Genomic DNA, 18,251 nt, shown 5'->3' on the forward strand with positions numbered 1-18,251 from the left:
CTTGTTTGTCAAGCTAGCTTGGCAATTGTTACTTGTTTTTAGTCAGTTATTAGGTATTATAAAGAAGAAATAAAGGAAAGATGCAAGAAAAAAGATTAGTGGAACATACACTAAATGTTTATAGAAAATCTAGTAACTCTAGTTCTAAGTTCTACCTTTCTTATTTCTTTCAATCTGTGAGGCAAAACAAAACTACTGGGAAGATGGTTTCCTAATGGCTGCAGCCTGGGATTTGGACTAATAAAGAGAATTAAGATTTTAATTCTTAAGAATTTAATTTCTTGGCCAATATAATTAAGAATTAAGAGAAGGATAGAAGCTGTCTCTCCTTAGCTCACTGTTCCTTCCCCTGCCCCAGGCAATTTCTTTGGAAGGTAATCTGAAGTAAGTCACTTCAGGAAAGGGGGTTATATAAAAAAGGTTCATTTAATGAGCCTAACGAAGTTTGTCTCCCTGGGCTTCCCTGTTGTCGTCTGAGAAGAGAGAGGTTCCTCCAGAATGCAATTCAGAGAGCCTAAATTAAGTTCCTGATTTTAGGACAAGAACTTAAGTTGATTCAAAAACAAACAAACAAAAATACCCCACAATCAACCAACCAAGACTGGGGGAGACAAATGGCTAAAGTGAGTCTTTAGGAAAGGTCCCCTTTTTACATATTCTCACATCTCTCTCTCTCTCTCTCTGTTGAAGGTCTGTGGTATTATAATAACTCTTGTATTGAAGAAGATGTACAGAATTAAATAGGTCCAGGTTCTTTTCCTTCTCTTGATCCTTCTCCCACACAGAACATAAAATTTAGTGTTACTTGGTTTGGAAGAAACATTTGAAAGTAATCTTAGATCAGTATTTAGCAACTGTATCCAGCCATATCCAAACTGATGAATCTTTGACTGAAACCAGCATTTTCAGTTGACAAATGAAAGCAAATATCTGTGTTGTCTGTAAGAAAAAAAGATCACTTCCTTGGCTTATCAAATTTTGATTTCTTTATATCAACTCTAATAACTATTGTAGGACTAATGCAACGCTGGTGTTCACTTTAACAGAATTGATAGAGACAAGTAAACTAGAGCCAGTTTCATAATGGGTATCAAATCACAATTCCTAAGGCAAAAGTGCAAACATGAGCTTCAAGGGGAAGAGGGATACTGAGATGAGAATTTGATTTTTGGATGTTGGAGGAACTGTTTATCATGTTCCTTCGCTTGTCTGTGCTCCCAGGGTTTGATGTTAGTAAGCTTTCCTTGCTTACTCCTGTCCTGCAGGCCACACAACAGGAGGATGAGATATGATGCCCTAAGGTTAAAGGCATGATAGCATTTCATCAAAAGAGCACAGGGAAAACTTGCAAGTTTAGAGGCAAACAAAATGTACAGTTTGTCTCTTCAAAGCCTTTCTACAGTGAGTGGAAGCTTTGATGAAAAGAAAGGAGGTTGCTTACAAGGCTTGGTAGACAAGAATTAAATATAATTTTTCTGTTTTGATCTTGTGCATTTATGATGTAAAAACCAGCAACAGTGCATGAAAAATTATATATATTATCTCTCTGTTTTTAAGGCAACCTTATTGTGGAATTTCTCTTTGAGATTCAATTTACTAGGTGTACAAGGAAAATCATACTTACAGTGTGAAATAACTTTTACAGTTGTGAAGTGGCTGGTATATAATAGTACTAATTTCTTTTTCAATATTTTAGTATCTCAAGGGGAAAGGTCATCCATAGTATCTTAGACCAATCTTATTTTTTTTTTACATTTCCTTGCCTACTAAACCCTGATGTTTATACAGAACTGAAGAAATATTAATTAGAGAAGGAGAAAAGAGACTTCCAGCCTCTATCCCAGAAAACTGGGGTTTATTCCCACCACTAGAGGTTCTGTGAGAGGAAACCAGTGGGAGTGCAAGAGCATCTTAAGACATTCCCCCAGTTTGTACCATTTGAGCAGAGATTATTCCCGTGTTTTTTCTGACTCAGCCACACGTGAGGCATTTGGACCAGGAGTGTAGGCAGCACTGTACAGCTGAATGTAGGTGATAGGGAGAGGTTTCATCTCAATATAAAAAAGAAATGTTTTTGCAATGAGAGCAATCCCTCACTGGAACAACCTCCCCAGGGCTGTGGTAGTGTCCCCATCGCTGGAGGATTTCAAGTTACGGTTGGACAGGATGCTCAACAATCTCATCCAGGCTCCCTTTCCCACGAAGAATTGGGCCAGTTGTTCTTTAAAAGTCCCTTTTAAACTGAGCTGTTCTGTGATTCTGTGATAATAAGTAGGAAAAAAGATGGAGAACAGCAATCAAGAGGTGTGTAAACCTTCATGCCAGTCTCAGCTTCTTGTTCTGCTGGGGAAAGAAGGGGAAGAAGATTCCATACTGCTTTGCACCTTTGTGTCTTCTACTAAATAGTATTGCAAGCAAATGGAATTTTCTTCATAACTGGGAATGTCATTTAGTGTATGTGTGAGCAAATGTATGCATGTATGTGTAAGACTGCAAAGTTTGAAAACTGCTGGCTCACTGTCTTTTCTTCTGTGAAATTCAGTTCCTTTTTGTTTGATGCATCTTAAAGAACTGAAAATACTTTCAGTGACTTGCTACCCAAATAGCCTCTAAAAAACATCTGAAGTTTGTTCATATGCAAGAATCTAAAACGTGACAAAGCAGGGAGATGCCAGACATTCTTCAGATTGAGATATGTTTACTTCTTCAAGGAGGCTACTTAGGAATCCAGCACAGTACAGACCTATGGCAGCAGGATCTTAATCCTGGCTGTGGTTATAGTGTGTACTGTTTGTATTGACTAGAAAAATGGAAAAGTCTTTTTTTCCCATTACTTTCTGTCTGTTCTGTCCACCCCTTCCTTCAGCATTGCTAATTACTCAGGATGGGCAAAAAGGAAATTTCCCTTTGTTCACTTTCTCACAATCAGTCTCTTTCAGAAGTTGAACCTGCTTCCCCCAGTGAACATTCAGCCTCCACAGCCAGGTCATGCAAACCATTCACCTGATCCCACAAGAGGATCATGTTCATGCTACTCCAAAAGCAGAAATGTCCTTTAACCCTCACTGTTTTCGACCATCTGCAGGTCAGGCCTTTCCAGGCCCAGAGGCTGTACAGAACTACCACTGTACCTGTCTTCTGAATGCATCTAATCTGTTTTTGAACTGTTTTATGTGCTCCAATTCCTTTACAACTTCCTGTGGTAACAAATTCAATTATTTAATTATATACTGTTGTGAAGGAGCTTCTTTTGTACTATAAGCTATAACTAATAACTGCTTTTGGCATCCTTATGTACTGTGAGGAATTGTGAGCAAATAATTGATGGGCAACCCCCTCCAGTCTCTTCATAATGTTCTAATCTGTTTCTATCCAGAACTGTCCCTTTTTCAAGATTAATTGCTCTTGTCTTTTTTCCATGGAAACCATTTGCAATTTCTGACCATTCATTCTTCTATGAACCCTTTGTATTTATATTGGGTTTTTTTTAGTTTTTTGGTTGTTTTTTTGAGATGCAACCTTTTTTTTGAGAACTGTTTCAAAATTTGGGCTCATGTTCTATTAATTCTTAACATTTTTGCCTTTTTGGCTGCTGCTGAATGCTATTTTCTGAGAACTATCCAAAATTACTCAGGTCTCTTTCCTGACTGGCAAAACATATGATGGGCTCAGATTTTAGCCTTAAGCTTCTTCTTTTTCCCCAGGTGCATTGATTTGCATTTTTCAGCAGCCTATTTCACCTGGCATTTTATCATTCAGGTGCCCAGTATCCCATGAACTGCCTTGGCTGTCTTTAGATATGATTTTCCCATTTCACCTCTAATCACCTGTACAGACCCTCTTTTCCAGATTCTCCATGACTCTGTTGAACACCTCAGTACTTGTGGGAGTTTAATCTCTGCAGGAGACAGGTAGACCTGTAACTCCTGTCCTTTATTTTCTTCCTTAAATGACAAGAAGTTTTTCCCTTTTGTCCTGGGAGAGCAGAGTTTCCTTAAGGGGCTTGGTAGAGAATTTTATCAAAACCTCTCTTTGAAAAATGCATATTTCCTCTCTTAAAAACCTTGTTGACTTTTGTAAAGAAACTTAATGAAATAGCAAAGTTTGGAATGTTGTACAGTCTTGTATTAATTTATCATTCTCTGATCTGCATCTATTTATTAATAAAATACTACATTAATTTCTTATCTAGGACAGTTATTACCTAAAAGTTAAGAGCTACGATTAAAGTCTTAAGTGATAATAAAATTATAAAGCAATCAGTCCTCAAATAAGAGATTTGTTTTGTTTTGGCAGAACAGCAAAACAGTTCAAGGGCAACAGCAAACTATTGAAGGAGGTGTTTGGAAAGAATGAACATCATTCATTGCTTGTACTGTTTGCCTTTGTCTCAGTCTCTTTAAGGCTTTTTATTTGCTTTTTATTTGCTTGCCACTACCTCAGGTAGTGCTCAGCTCATGCACAGCTTTTTGTTGTGGCATTTGCCAGAATGTTGTCCAGAGGCATTCTAAAACCCCCAAAATTTGATTAATAATAAAACTTTTGAAGCATTAGTATTTCAGCATTTCTTCTATAAAAGATTGATCTTAGCTGTGTAGTTCTATGGGATGGTTAAAATTACAATTACTTCCTGTATCTTCTTTTAAGACACATTTTCTAAATATTTTACCTGGTTTTGTATTTTTTATTTCATGATATATTAGACTCACTGAATCTTTTTCAATCTAGACCTTTCTACACCTGTTTTAAATTTCAAATAGAGTAGCCACATTCCATTACTTTAATATAATCATGTTTAGTTTATTCAATATAAGGAAAGAAAAACAGTGGTAAGATAATGTCTTAATGTATGCAGACTATAAACTTATTGTATACAAATTGTTTTTAACTAGGTAAATACAAAATGCCATTTTGACTCGTTATAGATAAAGTTATAAAATGAGCATAATTAGATACACACCACAATTTCTTAATAGTGTAATGACAGCAGCAATATTGAGTTGACCCCTGATATGTCCTGTTTCTCTTTTAAAACCTCACAGAATATGAGTTACTCTGCTCCTTTTACACCCTTCTCACTTTCCCCATTTTTATTTTCAGTTTTGAGGTGAAAATTTTAAAACAGTGTATAAAATGTAACCCCCAAAGTCCAGAGTTCTTTCTCCCTGCTGAAGTAATTCTGTGGTTCAAACTCACCTCTGTGCTAGGGCCTCCCTGTGCATAACACTGATAAAACCATATTAAATGACTGTGGGGGTTTTATAGATGTTGATGAGATGAGATTATGCAGAAAGCTGGTACATTATTTTTTGGATCAGCTCCTGGATATAATCAGGGATGGAACAGTGTTGGCTAAATAATTTTATGAGGGAAAGATTTTGACAAAGGACACGAGGAACATTTTGCTACATTTGGCTTGTGCTATTCCAGAAGAGCAGAGCTGTTGTTTTCCTCAAAGCTTTGTTCTGAACTGTCTAATTACCCAGAAAAATGTGGCTTTTTGGTACAGTACATGCCAGCCAATGCATAAAAATTGCTTTCTTGTTCTGATAGCTTTGATCTTTATTATTAACTGTACCCCTTCTGGGTTTTGGAGAACAATCATTGAAAATGTAAGAAATAAAGTTAGCAAACCATCTGTTCTTAAGGTGTTGTGTTTGGTAGCTTTCTAAAAGAAAATGAAAAGTTACTTTTCTTACCATGCTTTCTAGCAGATGCAAGCCAATAAGAATGTTTTCCAAATTAGAGTGCAAATAGTAAAGCTCCTGAATCTAGAACTTTAGCAAGTAACCAAAATAGGCCTTATTTTCTTCCTACTGATAAGAGTTTAAAAATAAGAGGAATTATATATTTCATTCACTTAAATCATCAAAGGTTAGCTTCCACATTTGAGAATGCTTCAGAAAATGAAGTATACATGTCCAGGATACATCTGTGTTTGCTTAGAATGAGGAAAGCAGCAGGAGATGGTTAAAATCTTCTTTGGGTCCTCAGTGTTAATATCTTGAAGATCAAGTCATACAGAACGATTGAGCTGCTATTGGAGTGGATGCTGTTTCTGTAGGCAAAGAGTTTGTAGGACAGATGGAGTGGAAAGGCAGCTGTGGAATTATTTTTTTTTTTGGTACTAGCAATAACCATCCTTCATTTTGGATCCCAACAGAGTGCAGAACTTGGAGAACACAGGAAATGGGGACTTGCTTTTCTTTTTTTGCAAACAACTGTTTGCTTTCATTTTCAGACCTTCCTTTCTGCAAGTCAGCAAATCTCTTTCTGCTGTGATAAAGCAGTTTCCCCACGTGAAAATAAAGGGCTCAGGTTTAATTTTCCTGAAGCTACCTCATCTCCATGTCAAATAAGGATAAAACAAGAGCAAATTATTTCTCCTGTAATTTTGGCTGTGGGTTCTAGACTTGCAAAAGAGTTCATCTCACAAAGTTCAAAGCTCATCTCACCAAATGTTATTTATGACTAAGGTTTAAATTAGTGCTGTGGCTGCATTATAAAATATTATTTTAAAAAATGCAGGTGAATATTTTACTGTATAAGATATAAGAACAGCCATGTCAGGAGCACTCCTGATGGAACATTTTCTGTGCTAACAACCATTGATGCATGGAGTTTGGAGTATCTATTTTACCTCTCTCTTAATTGCTACATCATCCTGTCTGATGCAACACCTTTGCAGCCCTTAAATCATTAAATCAAATATGCTTTGTTGCTTTCACCTTGAAATTCATAACTGTCTCAGTTAGGCCAAATAGAAAAAGAGGGACTTTGAAGAATTTGTTGCTGTTTCAGCTAACACATGTACCTCATTGGGGGTGGTTGGTGTCATCCAATCCATTTCTACCTTAGTCAGTCAAATGCACATTGAATTTCTTTGCCAAATTCATCAGTAATAGGGTGGTCTTTCAGTCTCTGGGTATTGTGGGTCTTTCTTTTAAATCCCAGCAGAAAAAAAACTAGAAAACTAAGCTTCCTCCAAGCTTCTGAAAGTCTAAGTTTACATAGTACATAGATTGAACTGTCCAGTAAATGCACTGCCTCTTCCCATCACACTTTTTAAAAATTAAATTTAAATTAAAGACTAAATCAGTTCAGGGATGCTTACTGCCAGAACTTCATAGTGTAAAAATGACACTGTGTGACTGCATCTGAAGAGTACTTTTGGCAGCAAGGAATAACACAGGGCACAGAAATCTGAAGATGATTCAGCAGTACAAGCAAAAGACCTTCTGCAAAGCATGTTTGCAAAATCTTGTGTTGCATTAATAGATCTTTTGAGCAAGAAAGTGCTTTTGGCTCTGAATTTGCATTGACATCACACCTGAATGAGACACCGAGGACTTCCTCACCCACCCCACCTCTTTGGGTAATATTGAAGTTGAGCAATCATCCTTTGCATGATTAATTATTAATTATTAATTATTATTATTATTATTATACCTGTTTCTGAAGCTTGATAAGAGAAATTAATGTAGCTGCTGGCTCTCAAGTTGTGTCTGTTTCTAGGAAAGAAGGCTAAAAGGTGGTGTTATAAAATGTTACTGCTTTTTCACACATACGCTGGCGTGAGGGAAGAGATGTATATGTTGGGTTTTGCTTATTCACAGGCAGCAAGGCCTGCAGATTTGTGTACTCCAGGGGTAAAATTTAGGACTGTTTCTAGCAGAAGCAACAATTCTTGTGATCTGATATGCAGCATAATTAGATTAGAATAATTAGATTCAAATAACGTAGTTAGTTCTTACTGCTGGCATTCCATTTCACCTGATGTTACTAATCAAGTCCCTTGAGGGTCTGCCCATTTAGTAGACATGGAGGGTGAATAGAAATACATTCTCACCACATCTGGGCCCCCAGGATGTTGATAAACTTGGGCAAACCCAGGGAGAACCACTATGGTAATCAGGAGGCACAGATCCCATGGTAGGATGCCAAGGGAACAAACTGGTACTGCTTAGCCTGGAGAAGACCTGAGTTGCAGCCTTGCAATACTTAAGTAAGATGTTGCTAAAAAGATGGACTGAGGCACTTTACAGGGGTGCATGGCAGGGGAATGAGAGACAAGGATCCTAAAGGGACAGTCAGACTGGATGTAAGGGTGGAGCAAGGGGGGAATTACTGTGGGGGTAATTAAACATTGGTTTAGATCTACCAGAAATTCTTCAAGTTCTGTCCTTGGAAGTTTTCAAGCTCCAACTGGACAAAGTCCAAAGCAACTTTTAGTTGCTTCAGTGCTGACCCTGCAAGGGTCAAGGAGGAGGTTGGTCCAAATGACCTTCCAGCCTAAAACATTCCTTGATTCTGGGAATCGATCTTCCAGTCTGGCCATCTTACAGTAACATGTAAGTTACTGCAGTCAAATAAGCAGTCAGCAGCCAAAGTCCAGACAATGGCTGATTCTTTGAAAAAGTTGATACTGTAGATATTCCTTTCCTTGTGTACAGCAGTATTTCAAAAAACTCAGTGGAATCAGATCATAATTATATATTCTCACAAAAAGGAGAAATTCTTGCTCTTTTGGTGTGTGCTCATTTTTGTAATGCAAAAAAACCCCGTGTACATGTATCACTAAAGTAAGGAAATGTGAGTCTGATTGTGTCCAGGAAGCATAAAATGGGAATAAAATGCTTGTTTTGCTATTTATCTATGCAAGATGGAGAGTAGAGTATAATCTCCCTGCTTGAAAGCCCACAATAGCATTTTGGGATGCCAGAGAAGGCTATTTATTGCTGGATTGTTCAACAAAGTGTACCCTCTGGGATTACCCTTTGTGATTGGGAAAGAAAGAATTTTGTTTCATTTCTTCATTTGGAAAATTTTTTTGCTTGACTAGCAACAAGGCTCCTGGGTCACTAAGCAATAGTGTTCTACCCTAATTGCCTTCAACTTATTTATGTTTCTAAGTTAGGCCTTTGGTAGTTGTTTTTTCCAAATTATATAAGGTCGATATCCCACTGCCCTGGAGAACAGAACAGTTTATAGAATGTTTATATATAAAAATTGCTTTTGAAAATGTTACTTCATGTAGCATTCTTAAGGTTTTTCTCAAATGAGGAGGAATCTACACCAAAATGCACTAATTTTTTTTTCCTTAATCTTGTCTGACTCCCCTCCTCACAAGCATATTTGTTCTCCTTTTGCATTAACTAAGAATATAGTCAAGTGGAAATTTGAGAAAATATCATCTCAAGCTCCCAACTCTGCCTACACCACAGACAAAAATAAATGTGTAACTGGAATGTGATGTATAACACATGCAGTCCAGACAGCATGGTTTCTGGACTGCATTTGGGTTCTCCAAATCTGTGAGAAGAAAGAAACCCAAACAACTGTTTGTTGACTCAGTGTCACTGAGTACATGATGCTCATTTAGGCAAAGGCATGTTTGGTGGTAATATCATCTCCTGGTGTTGTGAGTGCTACTGGCATTAACAATTTCTGCTGAGTGATTTATCAGTGAGCAGTCCTACATCAGAGGGGTTGTTCAGCACCGTGCAACAAGCACTGAGGCTGCCTCCTAAACTGATTTATGTGTTTTTTTCAAATGGTAAGTAGTTTAGGAGGAGGAAGAGAGCAGCATTTTTCACTCATGTATAATTTTCAACTTTTTTTTTCATTTTATCCTGTTTTAAGGTCACTGCCTTTACATTGTAAGACAATAGATTTTTTTCTCTAGATACTTCCTAGCTCTAGATTTCTTTTGAATTACCCTCCTGAATGACACTTAATGTACTGTTCTCCCACTCTTATCTTCACACTTTCTTATATGCTGTTCCTTACGCTTAGAAATCCTTACTCTCCATGCCAAATATCCACCCACTCCATGTTCACATTCTTCCTTTAAACTGCATTTCCTTAAAGTCTATCAAAAATAATCTTCAAGTTAAGAAACATGTCAACTCTGCCCTGAGATCTGACAGTCTGCTGATCATCAGATTTCCTACTGCTGGCTGAATTCTTTAATTTGTGCATAATACTCCATAAATCAGGGATTCGTTTTTCTTAACATCACATGTACTACCTTTTTTATTAAATATATATATATATATATAATCTTTTTTAAAGTACCCCAAAGTTCAGCCCAGCTGGTTTCCTAGAGGCCATCTGGCTGAGCACTGCTACTTGTTAATTTGCTGTTCACAAATTAACAGAACTTATGGAAACAGCTACCTATGAATTGTAGAGTGGCAGGGAGTTTTCACTTTTGGAGGATGTTTATGTTTGGTTTTGGGTTTGTTTTGGGCTTTTTTTTGTGGGAGTAGGTTGGTTTATGACACGAAACAAGGGAAAGGATTGTTGAAATTATAAAAGCATATTTGGGGTACAAGTTGAAAGTTAGAATGCATGAGGCACATCTAAAACCTTCTGGATGGTGAGATCTGATAGGCAGCTCTGACTGTTTCATGACCTAGCCTGGCATGCTTGTGCACTTTGTTCTTTGTGTGTAGCAGAGGTTTGTGATGTGGCTTTGGAAGACAATTTCCTGGGAGGTAAAGGATCTACCACAACTAACTGGTTCACTGTTGGAGAGCTTCCTCTAAGGATTTGAGCATAAAACTTTAGTAAGCTCAGTGAAATATGTAGGTGGCTTCCACTGTTATCTTTTGAAAGACTGAATATTTGGCTTCATATTCACTTCAGTTTCTTCTACTTTCTTAAGAGGCTTTTTTGCTTTTTGCTATGAAATATGCACAAATACTTGGAAAGCAATAAAAAAACCAAAACCAAGCCATGCAGATAACAAGAAAAGGGAGAGAGATACATGCATTGTTTTCTCTTTGGCCATAAAAGTTTTTTACTCTGGAGAGCGTGTCTTAAATTAACCTGACTGTAGTTTGTGCTGAATGCAAGCCATTGAATGAGGGGGAACAGATGGGCAAAAGCTTTCAGGTCTGGAATCCATGAGGAAGTGCCACCTCCTTTTGGTTCTCTTGCCACAATTGTCCTGTTGTGTCCAGCACGGAATGTGGAACATGGGGAGTGCCACGTTCTTGGAATGGCATGACTGGGGAGAAGCCTCTGCTCCAAGAACCTGGCAGATCTATTGTTTTCCATAGCTCCCTTTGGCTGTCCTTCCCATATGAGACCTGGGTTCAGTGTCTTAGCTATAGACTTAACCAGATAAAATTACCTTATTGGAGTTCTGTCTTAAGATGATTTGTTCAAAGAAAAGCCCCAAAATGAATAAACACTACAAGCGAATCGGAACATTTTTTTTGTGAACTTGTATGCAATTCTTAAAAGCATTTGCTTTCACAGGGAGGTAATGCTACTTATAACCTCATTTCCCTACATTCTTTTTAGTTCTAAATAAAAACCAAAAACTGAAGATAAAACATTTGCATCCAAAGCAGAGTAATTTATAAAAGTTTGATTTGTTCAACGTTAACTCCTGCTTGCCCCTAAACAAAGTAGTGGAATAGGGTAGTGGAATAGGGAAACCTTTCAAGCTGCCTAAAATATATTTACCTTAAAAGAAAAGCCCTTTTTTTAAAATCTGGATCTACCAGTCTATAAAGGTAGTGAAATACTGTTCCTTAGTGTTTCTAAAATATGTACATTCTTCATCTGTTTGCTGATTGTCTGCAGCATAAAATTCAGCCTAGAAATCATGAGAAAAAAGGAAGGTTGTAAGCCACTCCTCTGGATGCTTTGCAGCAAGAGAAGTAAATCTAAACACTGGCTGCTAACAAAACCAAAATTGTAAAAACATTGCTAAAACAAATGAAGCTGGCAGGCAGCATTTTACGAAAAAAAAAGTGCTATTTTCAAATACAGTTATGATCTTTTAGTAAGTCTTAAATTTCCATTTAGCTGTGTTAAAATGATTGTCTGTGACTGAAATCAGGCCCAATTCCTTTTTCTCTAATGCATCAGGGAAAAGACTAAAGTTGGGATCAGAATGGATCCTATTGGAGTTAAGTACATAACTCCCAGGAAACGTTTTCCACTAAACTCCATTGGGGTTAGTTATCAGATTTCTTTAAACTCTGATATAAAATTTTTAATGCATAACCAGACCAAATGCCTTGTTTTAGGAGTTGATCTTGTTGGTAATGGACCAGCATAACCTTTCACCCCCAAAGCTTTTGTTTTTCAGTCTCAACAGTGTCATAACTAGCCATTGCTGGAGATATTCTCCTGAGTGCTCCCGATCGGATCAGGCTGGACATGCATCAAAACAACATTTTACTCTCTGCCTGACCTAACTTTTCCTTTCTCTCATTCAAGCACATTATTGAAAACCATCAAGTTTTATGTGTTCCTGAGCTATGAGGAAAACAGGAAGCAGACAAGGAGATTCTTTCCTGTCATGGTGCTCTGTAAATCAAGTCCTGCATGTGTAGCTTGTAGTCCCAAGGAAGTCTGTACACACTTAATCTGAGAGATGCTTTTTAGAAGCTGTATTTTCCTTAAGCTTTTGTTAGTTTCTTCCTTTAAAATACCTTTGTGACAGAATTATGCACATTTATCCCTTGTCTCTGAGGCTGCAACCTGGAAGTGTTCTTCTGTCAGGAAGTATTATTGAAGTTGCTCAGGAATTAACCTCTGTGCTCAGGAATTCATCTCTGTAGTTCTCAGAATGAAAACAGATGCTTTGAATTCACATAGTGGCTACATACACTTTGCATGCCCCAGAGGAGTTGTTCTGTATCTCATAAACAGAAACACCACTTTGTCTTCCAGATTTTACCTTGTACGGTTGTCTGGCCGTGGGCAGAACTCAGAACAGTGAGGTTATCACAGAGAGGCCTTATATTAGTCCTGGGGGCTATGACTGTGTGTTTTGCTAAACTGGCTGGAGCAGGATCTTAACATCTTGCAAACCTAAGTATTTAACATGAAAAACCACTCTTTTGTCATAAAAATGAGATGTAGTAGGAGACAGTCAGTGTTTTCCTGTGCTGCAGACAATAAAGAAAGTGTCTTCCAACTTCCATGTAGTATCTTTTGTCACATAGAGTAAGAATGTACATGAGTCAGCTTTAGTTGTGGGTTTGTTTTTTTCCCTTTTTCAGTCAATATTTCTATTACACAAAAATGTTGAAGTCCTAAAGCAAAATATTAAAGTATTTCTATTAAGATACCCTGGATCTGGTTTTATGTGTTTTGTTTATTTGGTTTGGTTGTGTTGTTGAGGTTCGTTTAATTTTTTGAGATAGCTAATGTATGCCAATAAACTTTGTTTGTGTATCCTAAACTATAATCATGCTTTGTCTTTGAAAACTTAATCTATGGTAAAAACATGAGAAAACCACCCTGTTTTGCTCACACTTGGTTTGAAGGAAGGAAGTTTAGTGGTTTTTAAGTACTTCAAAGCTGCAAAACATAATTCAAAATGTTGCACAAATTCCATATGCTTTTACAGCTCTACAAAAAAGAGTGCAAACAGATCCCTTTATAACATGTTAGTGTTTTACAACCACTTTACAGCACAGAAAAGAAAAAGGCTACAAAAAGCAACTGAGGGTTGGTGCAGCTCAGCTGTGTTCATGAGCACGCAGCTCCCGTTGTTGACAAATGAGAGTTGCTTGACTTGACCACCGGCAGTATGAGGTCAAGATATATTAATAAAATGCTTTCTTAAGTGTTTATTTCTGCTCTTTTTTGTATATCCTTGTTGTGACGTGACAGAGCATTCAAGGTCAAGTGCCAAGCTCTCAGTGGGGATGGAGTAAAGCACCTTTATCTGAGCCTTCGCTGACACAGGACTCGGCCGTGACTCACAGAGGGTAAGTTAACTGATTATACTTAACTTTCTCTACTATGGTAAAATGAGTTGCAGAGAGAACACACTGAAAGCCAAGGGCCTCTAAATACTTTTCCCTTTTATGGAATAGAGCTCCCAGATTTCCATTTCCTGGAGATTGTACTCTAAGCCTACACAGTGGTAAAAGAAAGTTCTCTGCATTCACTGATCTATATCTGACTACAAATTTGAGCTCAGGGGATCATTTTTTTCCTAACTATTTTAAGCAGTAAGTTTATAATAACAGACCAAAATGTTAAAAGGCACTCCATCCTCTCTTTTCTTTCTTTTTCTTACTTTTTTTTTCTTTAGATTGTCTCCTCCTAGTGTGGGAATAAGCAGAATCTGGTAACTAGGGTAGGTCATTTGTTTGTGTTTTTTAACTCATTTTATAGGTGCAAAAGGCTCGTGCAGACTGAGATTGTAGATCTTCACCCACATCCACTCTGCCTGTGACATGTGAGTTAATCTCTGCTGGTATTTAATTTTAAAAGGTAATTTTGGAGCTCTTGCAATTTCGAAAAGAATGGAGTTTTGGGAGAGATCATTTACTCAGATAAAATACTACAGTAATGTCCTGACATCCTTTGGTAGGATATAGGCCAGACAGAGTTTGATCAATGCCTAACAAAAGAAATAACAGAATCTTGAAATTGTCTCAGTGCCTGGGATGCAAACATGTGCTTATGCACCTTGACTGTTTTTAAAGTGCAGGTGTATTTTTTTCTCTCTCCTTTCAGTGTCTTCAGGGACAATAATGACAGTTGTTTCAGTTGGCACCTCACTGCATTACATGTATTGTTAGCATATCATTTCCTCCTTTGACTGAAACTTGCTTATTCTTGTGGAAAGGAGATAAAGCTGGCAAAGCTGATGGTAGCATTATTCCAAAGGCTGTTCAGCTGGCAGATGAGCCAGGCTTAGAACCAGGATAGTGATGCTCTCTGCACTGTGGCTCAGTGTTCAGGGAGGCTGTGAGCTGGTTTTGTAAATAGAGGTGTGAGTTTCTGTAAGCTCCAAGGCTGCACTCCTCCCTAATGCTCTGCAGCAGAAAAAATGTACCTTCCAGTGAAATACATTTTCCAAAGACATTTCTTTCCTTTCTTTCTACATCTGTGAGACACAGATAAGCTCCTCTAATTCTTGTTAGAGTGTTCTCACAAAGCCCCCTTTTTCTATACATTTTGACTCTCTGTGACATTTACTGGGGCTGTTTTCATTGCCCAACCAAATGGGCGTAAGGTCACTTCAGCAGTGATGGAAGGACATTTATTCACTAATATCTTAAGGTTCCATCATTTCTAAGCCTTTGCCTTTCCTACCAGTGTCAGAAGGCAGTAATTGATGCAGAAAATGGCATAACTCTGCACAGCTTGGAGCAAGGAGGTGTTTCCATTGATTATATCCTTTTGCATTTACAATACGTGATGTTTGTGCTGGTTAAACATCATAAAGTCTTTAAAGGATCTGGACTACTGATTTTAAGAACACTGCACAAGTTAAAGATAAGCTTTTAGACTGAAAAATTAATAGTTCAGGAGCTCTAAGTCATATAGTTTATTAATTGAACTACATCTTTATGTAGAAATACCAATATTTAGTGGCCCTCACTTTGGCAGTGTGCAGGACTGCAGCAGTGCAGTCAAGGTGTGAAGGTGGTGTTTGTTTTAAGAAGCCTAAGAATATGAATAATTATGTGCAAGCTTTCACTGTTCCAATATAGTCCTCAACACCGGGGTTTTCTGGAGAGATATTAGGAAAAAATGGAAAGTCAGAGGAAGAAATTTTCCTACTGATCAGCACAAAGATTTGGAGCTTATTTGCAAGATAGCTCTGTAAGGAAATCAGAGTAAGGTTCTAACTGTGTCAGAGACGGCCTGAGCTCAGTCCACTCCAAATCTGGGGGTTGTTAAGGTGGAGTAAATTCATCTTTTTCCCCTCCATTCTGCCTTGGCTGTACTTTCTGTGCTGTATCTCTAAGACAACACAGCTCGAGATTTGTCCCTTTCTATTCTTAGACAAGCCTGCTGATTTATTTCTTCTGCTTTCAAAGTTTTCTTGCTTTTTAAATCTAAAAAATGAACTGAAACTTGATGTGCTTAACAGCTCTTTCTCGTTTCAAGATAACTTGCATTACTTCTTTTAAGTTTAGTATGCACTGGGAACTCAGCTAAGACCCGGAATAAACCACTTTGATGCAATAGCTTATACAATTCCATGTAGGACTGCAAACATGCTTTGGCCATGACTCAAAACATTCCTGATTTTTCAGGCCCAGCATTCTGTTGAGTTGAATCTATCAGAACCAGTATAAATTCATAAGGCAAACACTGAAGAAGGATTAGATAAACAGCCAAATTTGTATCTTCTCTTTTTTGTTTTTGTTTGAATTTGAGTTCTTGCAAGCTCAGAAATTGCGTAGGATGCCAGGATTTTGCTGCAGAGGAAAAGCAAGCCTGTGCCACTTTTTTTTTAGTTACCTTGCTTCCATTTTGTCTTCATGTGTTGTTCATAGTCATCTGGTTGCTGACTGTTGTTTGATACTTAATTGTTGAAACACGGAGATGTTTAATGCTACTGCTGTCTAATCTCTGAGGGTTTATTAAAATCTGTGTGATCATAAATGTTTTCTGTCATATTAGGGACTTAAAAGATGTTTTGCTATAATAAACATTTTAAAAGCATTTTATTCAGAGAAAGCTTCCTCTACTCTTATTTGAAGTCAGAGATGGGTAAAATCATGATATAAACATGAACTTCCACTTACTTCAGTAGAGGTAGGAATTCTCCTGTAAGAGGTTCCGAATGTTTACAAAAGCTTGAAACATGCTGTCCCTAAAGCATTTACTGCTCTGAGAAATCTTCATGCTCACTGTTCAAAAACAGTCTCATTTGTAATGATGATGTATATGCTGCATCTTTTTCACAGTCTTTATCAAAGGACTGCAATGAAATAATTATTTTCCCTGAACACACTCATGCTTGTGTAGGATCATTCTTATAACCTGTTAGTTCTGCATGAAATTTCATGTGAGGTGGCCTTGTATTCCTCTTCTAGTAAAAGAGAAAATTAAGTTTCCAACATAATGTGAAATAAACGTAGTAAAAGCATCAGTCTTATCTGCTTCTGCAGTCCGAAGTTTTCACACATCCTGCAGGTTTTACAACACAGATTTTTTTGCTGTGAGAGCTGAGGTGAGGAACTTGTCACTACTGAGACTGCTTCACTAATTCTTGTGAATGGCTCTGCCTCTTCTTTCTTTTTGCTATTTTTTTTTAAAGATCAACAGCTTTATTTTGACAATTTTGATTGTCAGTCTCGATAAACCAACATGTTCCTGAAAACATTTCTTTGCCCACCCCTGAAATGGAAGGGAAAACTGTAGAAAGTTAATCTTAGAATTCTGCTAAATGCCTTGAACTTCAAATCATCTCCCCGTCTCAACCTCTTTATTCCATCTATCTTGAGTTCCAGAAGAGTAAAAGAATTGAGATGACATCTCAGGAGTTCTGGTTTGGGAGAAGATAACATGCTTTTGGAGGTTGAACTTGTGCTTTCTGGGTATACTTATCTCCTGGGCAAACTACTGAAGTTGTTATGGTACTGTTTGAGTGCGTTGCTCCGTGCTGTGCTCAGCTGGGAATTTGTAAGGGGGATGCAATCAGCTGGCCCTGGTGCACACAGGAGCTGTGCAGGGGGATGCAGTGCAGACAGGAGCTGTGCAGGGGGATGCAGTCAGCTGGCCCCAGTACATACAGAAGCTGTGCAGGGGATGCAGTCAGCTGTTCCCTGTGCAGACAGCAGCTGTGCACCAGGCGGTCTCTGATGCCCTGCAGGCGCCGCCGGGGAGTGCAGTGATGTGTTGCCGAGGTCAGTGATGTGTTGGTGAGGACAGTTCCCTAACTCTCGGGCAGGTGTCGCAGTAAGTATTGCAATCCGCCCACTGCTGCTGTAAGGACTGATTTGTTCTACGCGCTGCTCGTGCTCAGACTTCGGTACAGGCTCTCTTGTCTTGTGAATGCAGTACCTCCCCTTGACACTAATGACAAGAATTTTCTCAGCTAATAGGCAGAGAATTTTTTTCCCTGTTGTCTTGTGCAGAGGTACCAAGTTTTTGCACAATTGATCTAGGCCTTGCTCTTGCTCAAATGAAGAGTGCCACCATCTGGGGTTCCAGTTTTGCTCCTCTGAGATCACTCTCTGCAGCATGAAGACTTTGTTAGTTGCTAAAAGGCACAGTATAGAAGAGATGACTGAGAGGGAACATCATCGATGTGTATAAATATCTGAAGGGGGGTTGTCAAGAGGATGGAGCCACGCTCTGCTGGGTGGTGCCAAACAATAAGACAAGAGGCAACAGGCAGAAAATGATGCACAGGAATTTCCACCTGAACATGAGGAAGAACTTCTTTCCTGTGAGGGTGACCGAGTGCTGGAACAGGTTGCCCAGAGAGACTGTGGAATCTCCCTCACTGGAGATATTCCAGAACC

The 18,251-nt window shown here is 38.2% G+C and overlaps 1 protein-coding gene across 15 annotated transcripts in view; it reads left to right on the plus strand.

Annotated features, from left to right (window-relative positions):
* Positions 1-18,251, plus strand: part of MRVI1 (murine retrovirus integration site 1 homolog) — a 101,844-nt gene that overhangs the window by 51,718 nt on the left and 31,875 nt on the right. For all 15 annotated transcript variants that reach the window (XM_032691489.1, XM_032691492.1, XM_032691495.1 and 12 more), the window contains 2 exons: positions 13,645-13,742; positions 14,155-14,218. The gene's annotated coding sequence lies outside the window, so the exon portion shown is untranslated. The remainder of the gene's footprint in view (positions 1-13,644; positions 13,743-14,154; positions 14,219-18,251) is intronic.

This window comes from Chiroxiphia lanceolata, chromosome 6, assembly GCF_009829145.1.
Source record: "Chiroxiphia lanceolata isolate bChiLan1 chromosome 6, bChiLan1.pri, whole genome shotgun sequence".
NCBI classification, from domain to species: Eukaryota; Metazoa; Chordata; class Aves; order Passeriformes; family Pipridae; genus Chiroxiphia; species Chiroxiphia lanceolata.